General features: G+C 45.6%; 1 protein-coding gene across 1 annotated transcript in view; it reads right to left on the bottom strand.

Moving 5' to 3' along the window:
* Window positions 1-4,682: 4,682 nt before the first annotated feature.
* The window catches only part of DPF3 (double PHD fingers 3), a 186,463-nt gene continuing 174,228 nt past the window's right edge, over window positions 4,683-16,917 (bottom strand). Inside the window, exon 13 of the transcript XR_009280056.1 lies at window positions 4,683-4,984. The gene's annotated coding sequence lies outside the window, so the exon portion shown is untranslated. The remainder of the gene's footprint in view (window positions 4,985-16,917) is intronic.

Here is a 16,917-nt window from a genome sequence, read left to right as displayed (position 1 = left end):
CACCTTCTATGGGTGGACTAGGAAGTGGAGTAGTGTGGACTGAGATTTCCAGAGCGGTTGTTTCCTTTTGGATCCTCAGCAATATTTTTCATGTCCATCCATATGCAGGTTATTCCTGCATGCTGCACAGCTTCACAAGCCCAGAACTTTGGGCATCTACTTCTTGCCATGGTTCTACATGAGCCTCATGCCACGTGGATTAAAGCACAACAGATTAAAAAAAAACCACACAAACAAACAAACAAAAAAAAAGAAAAAACCCCAAAAAACCCCCAAATTACGCTTTCTACAACATATCACTTCTCCTAAAAGCATCTGGGATTCTGCAATGTGCTCTTTGGGGATCATCTGGAGCCAAAGGAGGTACTGTGGGATTTTCCTCTACAAGGGAAACATTCTGAAAGGCCTCGTGCCCCTGTGGTGCGGCTGGAGGCAGCCAGAGCTGCTTCTCCACAAGGCCAGGTCCCGTTGCCGGCAGAGGGCAAGACCCGGGGAGGGCGGAGCAGTGGCGGTGGGCGGAGGGGCGCTCCAGAGGGCAGGTGGGCTCTGTGGATCCGTGCTGCGTGCGGGGACACGGCCACCATCCCGCAGTGCGGCCCCCGGACTGGAGGGGCAGCGGGGCCGCGGCTGGGCTCGCTGCAGCCGAGTGTTTCTGGCCCAGCACAGGCCCGGAGCCGCTGAGGCTTTGGGCCGGGGCCGCCCGCGGGCAGGGCCCGCAGCCAGCTGGCCGGGCCGCTCCGCCCGCGGGCCTTAACCCTTCCCGAGGAGCCTCATCCTAGCCAGCCGCATGGACAATGCCCAGCCGCAGCTAACACCGAAAATAGAAGCTTGGAAGCTCTGTCCTATGCCAGGGGCTGCAAAAGGCACCTGGTTTGCTGCAGCGGACGTCCGTGCTCCTCAGTGACCCTCATCCCGCACCCTCTGGCACCAGCAACCGAGGCATGGCTCTGCTCCTCCCAGATAAGCCGGAAAGCCGCCCATCAGCAAGCTGGATGCACTGCGTCACAAAAGGACAAGACCTGCGGCTCTCAGGTTCTGAAGGTCCCAGAGGCGAGCAGTGTTTGCAACCTAAGCCCTCCTCACCAGCAAGGTCAGACCGTGCCCGCCTGCAGAGCCAGGAGGTGTGACTGCCAGCGACCCTGCTCGAGGGCTGTGCTGCTTCCCAGACCTGCCTATGACCCCCCACATGGCAGCTCAGAGCTGCTGGGCTTACATCCTTTGGAGCATCTCCGTTTTCTGTGTGCTATTTGTCTCTGCAGGATGTGTAACTTTTGCTGGTTTTGCAGGAAGGGACCAGTACAGGCCAGGGAAATTGTTACCTTCCTCAACTAGACCCCGTGCTTAGTGCTCACAGAGTCCATCATTAATATCTTGGGAATCAGACTCAGAGAGCTGCAATGTGCAGTCCCTTGTCTTGCTTGACAGGCTTATTTGCTTTGTGTGTTTGCCTTCAAGCCGTTTTGCAGCTCTGCTCATCAGAGCATCCGTGCTCCTCCACCCATCATGCTGCCAGCACACCACATCACCATTGCCCTGGATCTTCCCCACAGCCCCTTGCTTCAGCATCTGCGGTTCGCAGCTGCCTTTCCTTAACTCTTGTTTTCCCTGACTCCTCTTAGAGAGGCTGGTCTGTACATCTCATGAAGGGATTGTCAAACTAATACTTTCCTGCAAAAGCTGCCTGAAGAATCAGTCTCTTCACTAAAAGAAACACTTCTCAAGAGCTGCCACGTGCAAGGCTACTGAGCTCTGAAATTGCAAAAGTGGGGTAAGGGGGGATGTATGCGCTTTGGACTCGCCTCTCTGATTCTTAACCCCAATCTGGAATTTGATCTGTGAGGTGAAGTGGCACATCCTGAGCTCAGGCAGTGGCAGCACCTTGGCAAAAGCATGTTTGTAGGATTTGCCTGCATACTGTGCTCAGGGCTGCTTGGCTGTGCTGTCACCTCTGGGACATTTTCTTTATGTTTGTCTGTCATGGCAGCTGCATATTTGTTTATACAGACAGTAGCAGGGATGGCCTCAAATCCTTCCCTCCCTCAGCTGATGCCTGATAACCATATGTTAGATACTCCCTGCTGGGACACAGACAGATCTGGGGCATGGTCTGGACGAATCAAGCTAACTAGAGCTTTCCACAGTCTGAAGAAAGTTCTTTTTGCCAGTTTCTTTAGCCAGCCCTGTACATATACTCCCACATCCAACACACGGGGAAAAAAAATCTTTCTGTGCTTAGTGTGATGGATCATCCACTAAGGACCACCTGCAAGCCCTATCTTATAATTAAACTCCTGAGCTTCTGCATGTCATGCATTTTGGATCCATAGTACCCTACCCAAAAATATCTGTCCTCCTATGATGACCTGCCTCTGGATATGGAGATACTCTGCAATGATGCTGGACTCCTTTGATGCACCCTGCCTACCCCTCTGCAAAACTGCCCTCACAGCCTCACAGCAGAGCTTAGCTGCCTTCTGCCATCCTTTAATTAGTCAATTGTCAGAGCTTTATGAAAAGCAGCACAGCAAACCACAGACTTCTAAAACGTGGAAGCAGTGTCGAGAGCAGTTCTAGGAAGATAGGAAGTTAAATTTGTAGTGTGGGTTTTCTCTTTCTCACCTGGGGTATTATTGACCTGATGAATATGGTGGCAATTCTGCATCACTCTAACAGTGGTTTGGGGGTGACCTTTCTTCTCATCTGCCAGGGCTTTGAGGTCTCTAATGGGTCACGGGAAAGATGTGCCTGGCTGCAGGTGGAGGGACTTGGATCAGCATCCTTTCCTTGGCTCCCTGCCTGACTGTCAGGGCATCAGTGGAGCCCAGTCTCATGGGACTTGGCCATCCCTGCCTGACTTTCTCTTCTGACCCAGCAAGCAGTTCCCAGAAAACAGTCAAGTCACTGTGCTGAGGTGATCCCGCCCTCACTGTCTCTTTGTTTCTGGGGAGTCTTAAGCAAATCAGGTTGCAGAGTATACACAGAACACCACAGTCTCTATGTCAAATGAAAGGGCAGTCCAAATGGAGAGAGAGGGCAAGAGAGAAAGCTCTGTGTTTGCATTCATCTCTGACATGATGGATTCCCCCTTCCTGGAAGCAGCCTTCGCATAAATAAAGCCAGTAAAGGCTTTTATGCAAGAACTCCCTTCACTACCAATAGTCCTGGAGTCATAGATAATAAAAGACCTGGCAGCTCATCTTGCACTGTTTCCTTTAATCAGCAGGATTTTCCCTACTGAATATTCACTGAGGTTGCTTTATCTAGCACACCTCTGAAACCTCCATGGATGGGACCTTAGCAGATGCCCTCAGGAACACATTTTTCCATACCTGAAACATTTTCTGCAAGGAAAAAAAGTCTGACATACCACATAAAATGTCACATCCGAGTAAGTTTAAAAACAGGGAGAGCCATCTGTAGGCCACAAATAGCAAAGGTGTTTAGCACAATAGATTTTTCTTTTCCCTGAGTATTTCCCGTAACGTATTTTTTGCATAGTCTTGAGTTTATTGAACTTTATATCAACATCCATTCCTCATCATGAAAAGTGTAGATATTTGTGGATTATCATGTCTCTTTGACAAAGATATTTGTCAAAGAGACATGCTATTTGACATTTGTTAATCCACAAATATCTACATTTCTTTTTTTTTCTCAAAAAAGAGCCTTTTTCCCACCTTAGACTGTAATGGCTAAGGCTTTCCTCATATGCCAGTTTCTCAAAGACTGCTATCAATTTTGCTGCCTTTGTCTTTCTTTAAAAGATCACTCAGGAAATACAGTAATGTGAAGACAGAAGGGCTGTGCTTGTCCATACGGCACAATTACCCAGTCGTTCGTGTAAGTGAGGTATCACCCTGGCATTGTGCTCTTCGTGGAAAACTGCATGCATGTGTCACACATGTTGTGGTGTAACATATTTGTTAAATCTATTTATTGCACATCTTTGACCACTTTACCTACCTTCATCCCACACTGCCATCTGTTCTGTGGCTACCACCCCCCTTCCACTTTCCTGAGTACCTGTGGAGGGTTGCCAGGAAAATGGTTCCTCCTTTTCTTGCCAAATTTGGAATTTCAGTTGCAAATTTACCCTAGCAAGAGTGCCAAGGGGAGAGAGAGTCAATGCCAAACCCACTCTAGCTTTCCTGTTCAACACATTTTCAATTCTGTCACAGTAGCTGAAAAGGGGAGCTGACTCCCATCAGAAAGGGATCATGCCCAACACTGCAAGAGGAGTCAGCAGTTGTGCCCAGTCCAGAATGGGCATATCATCAAATGCTTTAAAAATGTAAAATCCATAGTATCTGAAAAAAATTCCATTATTGACATACATGATATTCTCAAAACCCTGCACATTTGTCTTCACAGCAAGCAGTGCACCTGCCTGCAGAGTGAAGGTCTTTTTGGAAACAGTTCCAATAAAACATGTTAAAGCCATCTACATCACTCCTGGAATCGTTTTTCCACAGAAGTGTCTTGTGCAATGTCCACAGCATTTTTTGTTTGCATGAAATACAACCATCCTGCAGTCATGTTAAGAGAAAGCTTTATGTAACACTGCTGTGTGAAGTACTGACTGTCTTACTTGGTCAATACATACACATACACACAAGCAGATATTTCCAAAAGCAGTGGATATATCTGCATGGACTTTCCATGGTGCTGCACAAGGACTGCAGCCAGGCAGACATTCCTGAGATTCCCAGCCTGCTCCTGGTGACTCATCCCAGTAAAGCAGTTGCACGGGGGTGCACTTGAAATTATCCTATTTACCCATTTTCCTGTAAGACCACAGGAGCACCCACTGCTCCATGCTGGCAATAGATATAGCAGAGGGAGTAGAGTTTGACTTGGTACAGCAGACTTCATCTCAGCAGGGCGGAAATAGGAAGTGCACTTCAGCTGATGGAAGGTCCCCATGGGAGAGGAGGTTGAGAAAGAGGTCCCAGTGAGTCAGTCCCCTTCCCAGTTTGTCGCTATCCTAGAAAGCAAAGACACAGCTGATGAGCTGGTGGCTCAGAAAGCCCTTTGATCTTCCTAGCCTGCTTCTTTCTCACCATTTCAGCTCCCTTGAGACTGCTGAGCTCCTTCTTGTGTCAGTCTTGGCCATCACCTCCTGCCTCTCCAGCATGCTTGGATAATAGCCTGGAATACAGGATCATTTCCTTGAGATACCTCTTCCATCAGGGATGCAATTCATGATTGTGACAGAGGGGGATACCATCATCCATAGTAGCCTCATTACTGCTATCAACAATGATGATGGGAGACTTGAAATTGCAGTCAGAGCACAAGAGCACAAAGTGTTAACCTCAAACATGCTGGAGGCAACGTGTCCCTGCCTCAGTCACATCCTGAGAGTTCACATACCAGATGACCTCCCTGGTCAGGTGGGGGCCATGCACCAGTTCCAGTTTTACAGGGAACTTCAAAGCACAGTGCAGAGTCTGTGTGGGCCCAGTGGAGGGGTGAATTTGCTCCCGACAGGAAGCATTTTTCTATCCCCTTGGCTAAATTGCAAATGTAAAAGCAAACACAAATTGCAACTGGCTGTTTTCAACATCACATGCCAAAGAACTGTCAGGGTCTGTGATACCACACAGAAGTAGTGCCCAATATTAGAGATGGAAAATTAATTTCTGTTAGCCTATGAGCCTGTCATTCCTGGGCAAAGATGTTTTTGACGAACTCTATTTCTTCTGTTGTTAACAAATTACCCACAAGTAGATTGCAGTATCTCCAAGATTTATTCACTATTTTAATATAATTGCCAAATATTTACTTGCCAGAGAGTTATTCCTAGGGAAATTGTTAATCTGCAGCTCATGCACAGAGTTTGCTACTGAATTGGATAGTTGAAGTGCAAGGAACTATGTTTGGTTTTTCTTGCACATTGAGGTCACCTGGTATTGTCTCTGCCACCCAAGAATATGGATACAATTGTTACAGTGGGGTTTGCTCTATCTTTCTCTGATACTTGTTTTAATTCTACCTTCCAGAAACACTTCTAAGTCAAGTTCTAATTCAAAATATTTCTGGAAAGAAATGAGGTGTGAACACAGTCCAGCCTAAATCATTGTTTATGCATTTGCTGAAAAACTTCAGTCAGTGTCAGTCTCTGTGCTCTGTGCTCCAGATGTAGGTGATACACGGGCCTGTATCCAGCTGCAGGGTAGGTGCCTACAGTATTTATGCAGCTAAAACTTCCATGAAAGTTGTTTAGTCTCCTTGTTTGGGAAAAATCAGCAAGCCTGTATTTCAGCCTTGCCACCCAGCTGTTTTTTCATTCGGATAGATGATTGTATCTTAAGGCTACCAGAAATAGCCAATCCATAATTAAAAGGCTGCTGGGTTTAATGTACAGGCCTACCACTCACTTTAAAGGTTTAAAATAAATCAAACTGCATTTTCTTGCCACTGGCTAGCGCTTCATTTCTTTGAGAGCTGGCACCACTCCAAGACTCAATTTTTAGGTGGAAAAGAGCTGGCCCCCTGGACTTCATGGAATAGGTGGTTCATTATTAAAAAAATAAAATAAATCAGTCTGTTAAAAACAAGTAAAATATCAGGGATTTCAGTAATTTCTCTTGTCTTATTCCATCTATCCATCCATCCATCCATCCATCCATCCATCCATCCATTACTCAATAGGCACTTAAGAAGGAAAAGGTCCTCTTCTCTCAGCATCATGAGCAAAAGCATGTTTTCCTTAAGTTTCTTTGGAGGTAATTCCACATGTGTGCTAATCTGTTTGTGTGTCTGACTATGAGCTATTTCATAGCAATGTGCACGTACTGCTCCTATTTTAATGGAACAGCCAAAACTAACTGACATTGGCTATCCGATCAATTCTTGCTCCCATTTGTTAGACCAGGCATTAAAGGGATGTAAGATACAGTTTTAATTAGTGTTGTGCTGAACCAGCAGCTGAGCTCTTGTCATTGTGATCAAGTTAAGGTTCAAATAAAAGGCTGAGACCCATGGCCCCTCTCTGGCAGAGCTTTTTCTGGCTGACCTAGACCTGCTTGGTTCCCAAAAGGACATGGCAAATCCTTTTGTTAGTAGTCCTACAGCCCTACCCTACTTACCTGTGGTGTAGCTGTGAACCTAAGCTCCCCCTGTAGAAGACCATATGCCTTTCTCCTCCCTGTAGTTAGGAATAGATATTTTTTTGTCTTGATCTCTAAAATATATATGCTTGTTGTAAATTAGGAGAGCTTTTACAAAGACTCCACCAGAAGGCCATCAGAAAGACTACCTGGCTGTTGGATAGTGGAGCTAACTTACTTGTAAATGTGGAGGATGCAACTGGAAAAATGAGAGGAACAGTATACCCAGAGTGACTGAAAGTATATAAGCAGACTGCTGTCAATTAATGGTAAACAAAGAATGGTGTATAATTTCCTTAGTAGTGGAGGCAGCATTTCTTCTGGAAGTTTCCCTTACCCTGGGTGTATTGAAGGACTTGCTGCAATTGCAAGTTGCAGTGCAAATGGGAACAGAAATGTTTCTATAGAGTGTGCACATAGCCTCTATAGGCTCTTTCATGAGCCCTCCCCAGAAGGCATCTGCTTTCTTATTCCTAGAGGGGGAGCCAGCCCTGGCTTCTCCTGTTTTTTAGTGTATTGACCATTAGGCAGAACTAAAATGGCAAATCCTCCTTTCCATACCAGTGAAGGTGTCACTCAGTTTTCACATGACTAGTCTCCACCTGGAGATAGTGCCACTCTCCGTGGCTCCTGGTTTTCCTTGAGCTTCATTGGTGAAGCAATATATAGCCCTCCTTGTCCTTGAGGATCAGCACTCACAGGTATCTAGAAAACACCTGTGCATTTGCAGGGCTTCCACAATGATGCCAGCTGCACTGCCTTTGATGCCAGGAAGGCAGAAGGTGTGACTCTCGGGTTAGCTCACTAGTGATGGCACATGTAGTGGCAAGGACTGTGTGTCTGCATATGCTAAAACATTGAAAACCCTTATTTGATTGAAAGACACTGTCAGGCAACATGATTTCAAAGAGGTTTTACCTAGAAGTTAGTGGTGTTTTGGTTGCAATGCAACCAACTCATTACTTCATGGCCTCTGTGAAGGCAGCAGGCACTGAACTTTCCAACTTTCCCTATAAGAATTAATATATTTAATATTATTAAAACATCCATATTTTTAAGATTTCATTAGTTTTTTTTACCAGTGTATGCAAATAATTTCACACCCTGTGAACCAATGTACTTGTTATTGTTCACCCCAGAAAGAGGTCAGGATTGGGTGCTGTACAGCTGAACAGTGTGTTCATCACCTGAGTACAGCCTCTATGAATAGTGGCATTCTTTCCTGTGCATACAGAAACTGGCTGAGGCAGAGGCAGCGTTGGTACAAGAATGTACTCTGGAGCAACAGACCGACAGCCTGGATTAGTCAGATTTATGAAGTCATAATTTGGTATAGGAGTCTGTGTCCTGGAATACAGCAAACTCCTAAAATTGTGATTGTGGACACTTCCGCATAATCAGAGTTTCAACTCTGCTGTAGGCAATGAAGCAATTCTTGTTTCACCTGAACATCCTGGAGGAGGTTGTGAGAACTGATCTGTAGATGCTGTTTGGCTTCCTATGCTACCTTGAACCATTCAACAGAGACTGACTTTTCCAAGTTCTGTCCTGGTATGCTTTCTCTTCCTTGTGGAAGCATTTCAAACAAGAAGCTGCTTATTATTTCTGAGGTTATCCTTAGGGTGATTAATGTGCTTATTCTTTTAGAAGAATAAATTTTGCCCTGTTGGAGGTTGACACAGTTTTAGGGAGCTCCTCTGAGTAAGTGTCACAGGTTTCCAAGGAGGTGCAGAGATCAATTAAATCCTAAATGAAAGTTCTGTCTAGTGGCACTGCTTATGCAAAGAACCTGTGCCAGATCTCACAACCTTTCACACACATCCCCCCCTCCAAATCACAAACACAAGCTGGCAAATCATGTGAGAAGCTGTGCAGGAAAAAAAAAAGACATTCAGGTGGCGGTCCAGATGGTGCCAATTTTGAGGAAGACATGTAAGCGCATAATTGAGCCCTGCATGCTCCGAGGCATGAAGGGCAGTCCACTGCTGCCAGCACAGGGGACCAGCAGAGCAGCAGCCATGTGTGAGGCATCAGAGGCCCAGACAAGAGTTTCATCAGGAAACTTGACTGCAAAAACACCTGATTTATATTTCCTTATCCCTCTAGTTTTCCACTGGCTTCTTCTTGCCTGAGGAGGAACTTTTACTTGTTCACTCTTGGTCCAGCTGCAGCTGTAAGACAGCTCATAGGTGGGAGTCAGCATTAATGTTCCTGCTGCCTCACAGCAGCCAGGCAGGGCATCAGCTTGAAATCTGCATGTGCCCTAAGTGCTTCATCCTCCCTTTCCCTCCTCTCCCTCAAACATACTGCATTCACATTCCTACCCAAAATGGAGCATGGGACCTCTGAGTGGGTCAGTGAGACGCAAAAAACATCTTTGAAGTTCCACATCCAAGCAGAAAGCCAGCTAAATGAGGAGCTGACATGATACCAAACCAGAAGCAACCATTTCTGAAAAACCCTTGTACATTATGTAGGGATGAAGCTCCAGGAAGAAATTCAAAAAACACCCAGGGAGACTGGAAGACTCCTTAGTGTTGGTGCCCACTTCACTGGGTCTTTTCCCATCCAGTTGCTCTTGCAAATAGGCAACACACGTGTGAGGAAATAACAATGTTTATATTTTTGTAAGAGAAAAATTTGGAACTTAGTCATTAATATTTTTTCTAGTTTTATGCATTTATTTGTTTTGATCCTTCATTAATAGATTTTTTTGGGTAAAATTACAGTAAAAATAGGAAAATCTCAGCAAATGCAGTGGTGGAAGCCAGTGCTCCAGGACTCAGCCTCCTGCAGCTCTCATCATAACCCAATAACTTTTCTCCACAGACAAGTTCACTTCTGGTCTGAAGCTTTGTTGTGCCTCCTTATGTGTCCTGTCATGTTTGAGTGGCTAACAGCAAGGTCTAGGAGTAGAAGGTATTCAAGAACAATTTTGGTTTTTTAAGTGCAGCCACTCTTTCACCCTTCTGCCTCTGTTGGAACAAGAGACATCATCCAGTAGGATGGACAAAGGACTTCCCTCCTAAGTAGGAGAAGGAAGTTCAGTCAAGGTAGAAATGGTTCATCATCACTAGGAAATAGAGAAATCTTCAAATTCCTCTTCTCAGACTACTTTAAAAAAAAAATAAAGGATTTTATCACTTAACTAAAGTATTGATTATTGTCAGCAAGTTCCTGACAAGGAAAATCGTCTGCTCCTCTTCTGGTTGCCACCATGGCTCACTCAATCCATCACTGCTGAGTTTGGTTAACTCATTTCATAGTCACTCAGGAATGAGCAATGATATGGAAAAATGCAGCATGTAATGGAAACTGTGACCTGTCACCTCATGTGGGCTGGTGCCACGGAGGCTGCTAATTATAGCCTGACATGTAAATACTCCTGGAAGATGATTGTACTTATTTGGACTAGTGCAATATTAATTAAATACTTTGATTATTTCTGAGATAGAGTTTGGGAAAGAGGCAGAGGTGTTGTTAAAGGAATTAACCTTTTAATTGCTGGGAATTAAGTTGTCTTCCTCAGAAACTGCAGCAGAAGACTATGTCTGAATTTTCCTCCCTCTTTTCTCTGTCCTCTTGTCCTTGACCTACTCTTTTGAGAGCTCCCATCATTTGTCTGCTTGCTCTTGGTCTCCCCTGGCTCTATGCCCATACCACTTCCTCAAGATCATAACTCACTCGCCTCCTCAAGCAGGGAGAAACCTAAATGGCAGGGATAAGGAAGAGGTTCTTGCAGGGAACCAGGGTGGCTCTTGTCTGAGCCAGAGCCCTGGCTTTCTAGCCTTCTACACTCACAAAATTTCCAACCCAGAAACAGCCAACTTCCAGCTCCTACATTGGGTTCCCCAGCCAAGTACCAACACAGAATCATGGCTCAAGCTGCCCAGAAATGGGAGAGGGAAGGGGAAGCTAATGCAAACCAGAGGAGTTGGGACCACCTCAGCAAAAAACTACTGAAATCTTTGGTGGGTCCAGGAACATCAGGACAAGATGCCACTGCCAGTATGACTCATTCCTAGGAGTAAACAAACAGCAGTGGCAGTGTACAGTAGAGGCAAATATGAGACCAGGAGGTGTGGTGGAACCAAGGAAAAAACTCTTGGCTTTTTACTTTGTGCAAGACACAAAGCTAAGCTTGGGCTCAGCTGCAGGCTCTCTGGAACCGATGAATGTTTTACATGGGGCCTGGGTTTTCAGGGAGCCTGGAGCTGCCTTACAAGCAAGTCCGCTCAGGTGGAGGCAGGCTGCAGTCAGCACTGGCCCGGGGTGTTGGGCAGAGCAGATTGCTCAGCCCAGAGCTTGGCTTCTCAGCAAGCCTCGGGCCACATTTCAAATGAGCTTGCTGCTACCTTCTGAACAGCTCAACAGGAGGAGTTGAGCTGTTGAGTCCAGCAATATCTTTCAGTGACCTTGGGGACAGTGTTTTCGAGCAAGTCCTGCATTTCAAGTGAGCCAAAGCTTTGTGTTGAATGACTCCTCTGTTACACTGTGTGGCCTTGGGACAGTCACGTGTTTGTGCATTCAGCACAAACTGAACCTGCTGTTCCTGTGCCACTCTTGAGGCACACCACAGTATCCCTCAGTCTCTTTCTCCACTGAGTGCCTGGGCAGTGTTCCCTGCTTTGCATGTGTACAGCACCAGAAAAGCCGGCAGCATGGAGGGGCCAAAGTCTTGCACCTCCCAGGGATTTTGTGCCTGGAGGAGGTCCTGCTTATTCACACATGGCTGAACGAGCAACTGGCGCTGTTCTGACAGTACCAAAAACAACTCTTCTGGTGGTCATCAACATACTTGAGTGGGAGTACTGAAGGGGAGCTGAACCTGTGCCTCTGCAGAGAGCACCACAGCTCTGCCATGCCCAGAAAACAATCCTGATCTCCCATTCATCTTTTCATTACAGTTTGTAGGATTGGGGAATTCAATCTCTTGTCTGGAGCAGTTAAGTAAGAGATGGTTGTGGGTCAGAGCTGCCAGTAATGCCAGTAATGCTCTCTCAAGGACTCTCCACAGCTGTACAGCGTTGTTTTCCAGATGAGAGGAAAGGACAGGTGTTATTTCTGCCCCAGGAAGGCAGAAGACATTAAATCAACATACTGAGAGCTGTTGAGAAACAATAGAAGCAATAGGACAGCACAGAGAAAGGGAAAGTTATGAGACCTGGGTGCTGTGGGCCCAAGAGACACAGGAACATGCATGCTAATTTCTCCTTTCTCCTGCAGCCCTAAGGCTCACCATGTGCTACTGGGACATTGACTCAGTAAAAGCAGCGCCGCTGGGAAAGGATGGTGCTGTGCCACTGCCAGCTGCACCCCTGCAAGAGGTGGGATGCCAAGTTCCCCTGCTGTGGCAGGATTTCCAGCTAGGGGCCATGCTGGGGGACACCCTGGCTGAGGGATGGCTGCAGACTTCTCTTCCCTCATCTCCACAGGAAACACAAGCCCTAAAGGCTGTTGCTGAGGAAGGGGACACATTTCCATGCAGGCAGCAGAAGCTCTCCCTCTGGATTGCAGCTTTGCCAATACCCAAGGCAAAGGGCACAGAACTGCTTCCCCTCATTGTGTTGAAGAGCTCAGATCTTGCTCCAGACAATTTCCTTGGGGTGTATTCCCTGGACAGCTGTGCCTTCATCAACACTCCCTTAAAAACACCGAAGATGTGCAGGTTCTCCATGGTCTGTATGTGAGTGAGAGCAGAACAAAGCACAGGAAAGCAGTTACAGGCCAAAGACAAAAGCTCAGGCTCAGAAAGAGGTGAAGAAACACGAGGCATAAGCTTGGAGATGCCGTGTGTCGTGGTTTAAACCAGTAATTAACAAAAAGGGGAAAAAAGGAATTATTTATTTCTTGCTGTGAGATATGGATTAAAATAAGAGCAAACCAGGCATAAAACTTAAAAGGAATAAAGAAGAGTTTATTGACAAACTACAAGAATAAGAACACCAGAATAAACTTTTAGAAAAAACCTTTTCATTTCTCGCTGCTCACTATTCTTTTGTTTACATGACAACAGAGACAAAAACTGTATAATTTTGATGGTTTAAACAGTTCTAATTCTTTCTATAGTCTTTTCCTCAGTTTCTGTAGAGAAACAGAAGTTCCTTTCTGTTAATTTATGGAGTTTGTCACAAGAAAACTATTTTTGTTATAGTTTCTCGTTTCTCTGATATCAGCTGCTCAGAGCTACTGTTATTAAAGCCCACCCCTCCCATTCCACATCACTCTGAAAATGTGTTATGGGTCATGAGTTTGAAGATAGCATTTTTAAGGATAAGTTAGTCAAAGGTAAAAAAGTATTCTTCATCTGCTTCTGTGAGCTTCACTAAGAAACAGTTTTTCTCATTGCCTCTCAAGGCTTCAAATTTCTCAGCACTTCACTATACCACAATTACTTCACTTATTACTCAAATTTACACTTTGAACACCTTATTCCTCTCCATACTCTATTATGAATTAAAGGGGTTTTTCTCAAGACTTCATTGTCCATTTCCATAGTTTTAACAGAAAGATATTTCAGCTTAATTAAAGCATCTCCTTAATTCTCTACCTTTCTTGAAGTCTCTTTTCTTTCTTGCCACTAGTAGTTTATAAAGTCTCTTTTCATGTTGATTACTTTCCTTTTCTCTCTCTGGATGAAAAGATTAATCTGCAAGTTTCATCTGGATAAGAAAGAGTTAAAATCTTGCCCAGGCTTTTGTAGATGGTTCTGTGATCTCTGCCGGAGCAGCAGCTGAAGCTGTCTTCGATAGAAGATTCTTCATGGCTGCTCTGCAGTGTAGTTGCTGTCTCAGCCTGCCGCAGGTCCAGAGCTTTTCTTCTTTACTCGGCAGTTTTCTGGTAAATTCTATTACAGCAAAACCTGCAGCTAAGCCAGGAACCGGCCTGGCCCGGCTCAGCCCGGGGCAAGCCCCCGCCGGCCCCCATCTCCCGGCCGGGAGAACGGCAGGCCCAGCCCGGCTCCCCACCCAGGCCGCATGGCCTGGGCAGAGAACGGGAGGCTTGGAGCTCCGCCACCCTTTACAGCCAAGAAACAAAGAACAACTACAGACTTCTGGGTGTACACTTTAAGGTGGGGTTCACAAGTTGATTCTACTTTTCAATGGCTAAAACTGCTGTCAATTCTCAGCAATGACCGATAATTGGTCAAGAGAAAAGACTCCCAGGAGACCCCAGCAACTTTAACTTTCTTAAAGGTAAAGGAACTTTATGACACCGTGCTAATCCTAAATGCCTCAAATGGGGAGGTGGAGGGGAGGAAAGGTTTTTCCACATAGTCCTTTTCAGGGAAGACCAGACTGAGTCTGATGACTGGACTTGAAGTTAAAGGGTTACAGCTGTTCAAGAGGCAAGTGAAAACACAAATTGATCAAAGCTGCCATTTTTTACCGATAACTTCTTTGTTCAGAGGCACTAGCCACTTCACGCTGATTGTCTCACTGCATAATCACCATTGGCAGCTTCTCTCGCCCTCTCCTAAAGATCCTTTGCATGGATTTTTTCTTTGCAAATGCATTTCCAGACACAATAAGAAAGTTGCAGCATAAATTAAACAAAATGCCTGGAGACTCTGAATCAAAAATAATGTAGAGGAATCTTGGAGTGAGAGGGGAAGAAAGAGGGGAGCTAAATGCAGTGCCTGCCTGCTGGCTTCTCCCTTGCCACGCTCACACCAATTAAGTGTAGCAGTGCAGACAGGGTGGCCAGGGGAGCACCTTTGTGCGCAGATGCTAATTTGTTTGCAGGCTTCAGCACACAATTAATGAAAGTGCTGCTCCATGCATTCCCAAGACCAAAGAAAGAACATTTGGAGGCACAGAGAGTGGAAAGGGTACACACATGCCTGGATCAAATGCAAGTTGGATTTAGGGAAGATTTGTACTGTTCACCTGGCACTTGCCATCAGGATCACCAGTCACTATAAATTCAAGTCCTCTTTCATCATTCAAAAGTTTATGCTGCTATTACAAAATAAGCAGAGGGGAGAAGAAACTTTTAAACACAGATGAAAGAAGTGCAGGGGCACTGAACTTAAATCCAGGAGAAATTGACTTTGTGAGTCTTACAGAGAGTTGTAATGTCAATATGGTAGAGAGAGGATGAGGAGATAGCTGTTTTCATAGTAAAATACTGGGTTTAACTGTGGCAGGTGGATGGATGGATGGATGGATGGATGGATGGATGGATGGATGGATGGATGCAGAGTCAGATTGCTGTTTCTCTACTCCCCCCTCTGCCCTTCCTCTTTATTAGCTTAAATGTGGGGTTTTTTTAAATGATAGGAAATTGGTCCCACAAAAAAGTGAGCAGAAACTAAATGCTCACTCTCAAGCTGACATGAGCCTCTGGCTTTGAGGATGGATTAGTTTTGAAGGCATAGTAGGCACAAAATGAGGCCGGCAAGGGCTGGCAGTGGAATTCCCAGTAGGGACAGGTTCCTTTAAAACACAGATTAAACAGGGAGGAAATGCACAGCGTATGAATATGAATTGATGCTGGGCCTCGCCTGGTCTCGCTTCATTTGATAAAGCGCATTTCCTTATTGCATGTCAATTATTTACACTATTTAAATATGTATCATCAGATGAACATGCCAGTCCTGAAACAGATACACAGATGCACACGGAAACACACATGTGCAGCAGGAAGGAAGGAGTCACACATCAGTCTATCAGGCAGATAAAGAGCAGACACTCCTGTGCTCAGTGAGTCGTGAGGCACCCCTTTGCCCAGTCTCTGATGCATTCCTTGTGCTGCCCCTGCAGAAGAGTTAGCTTTCCTCAGAATAATTTGAATGCAGGCTCTGCTCAGCACTGCGGGAATGTCAGCACCCGGCAGGAGCCCCGCTCCTCACTGGTGTCTCTGCTAATCTCCAGTACGTGGAACTGCTTGTCTGTGAGATAGTTATTCTTCTTTCATCTGCACAAGTTTGCAGCAAAGGAAGCACAGGAGAGCTGTATTTAAATTAGATAAAATCCCTGTGCCCAGCGATTCTCCAAAGTTAGTGTTATTAGTAAAGATGTTAGTAGTTGATATCGCACTGTTCTGGCCTCTACCAATGTATAAAATCTCACTCTGAATTCTCCTGAGACAAAATTGCTTTTCTTACGTGATTCCCATTCTTACAAGGAATTTCTGTCCATGGCTTCTGCTCCAGGTGTGTGAAGGTATGGCTCAGGCTCTGCAGCAAGCCCTGCCACCTCTCAGTTCTATTATTTGCCTCTAACTCATGAGGCAAAATTAAGCTCTACTCTGAATACCCTGACAGACAGAATGTAGACCCAAATTTCGCAGTTTGACTTGGCTGCATGGCCTGGCTACAGAAGGAGTTGGATTTTTCCAAGAGCCATTTGTGCTCTCTGCACAAAGGCAGAGAGCGCTGTGCACAGCTCTTGCACACTGAAGGTTAGGACAAGATTGGACTAGGGATATAAGGACAGGCCCAAGAAAAAGTGGATGCTCCTGAGTTTTACACTCTGTGATTCCTCTGCCCCAGGCTCCTCCCATCTCTGAGAAAGTTCAGAACAACAGGGATGTTGACTGGATTTAGCTAGTTCTGGTGAAATGCTCCTAAAAGGGCAAGTAGGACATGGTATAACAGGTAATTTTGCTGATAATTTTACTAATGAAAGAAGAATGAAACCCTTCCCTCAGCACAAAATTTGATGGCTCAGATTTTTGGCAGGTGTGAAGCAGCATAGTAGACTCAGTGGAAGTCCTCAAGTATGAACCAGCTGAGGTGTTTCCCAGAAAAGCTGACCAAGGCAATTCCATTTACCCTCCTGTGCTCCTGGCCTGGGGCTCC

This window comes from Poecile atricapillus, chromosome 1, assembly GCF_030490865.1.
Source record: "Poecile atricapillus isolate bPoeAtr1 chromosome 1, bPoeAtr1.hap1, whole genome shotgun sequence".
Classification (NCBI taxonomy): domain Eukaryota; kingdom Metazoa; phylum Chordata; class Aves; order Passeriformes; family Paridae; genus Poecile; species Poecile atricapillus.
The sequence above is the reverse complement of the archived record's forward strand: the minus strand, read 5'-3'. Positions and strand labels throughout refer to the sequence as shown.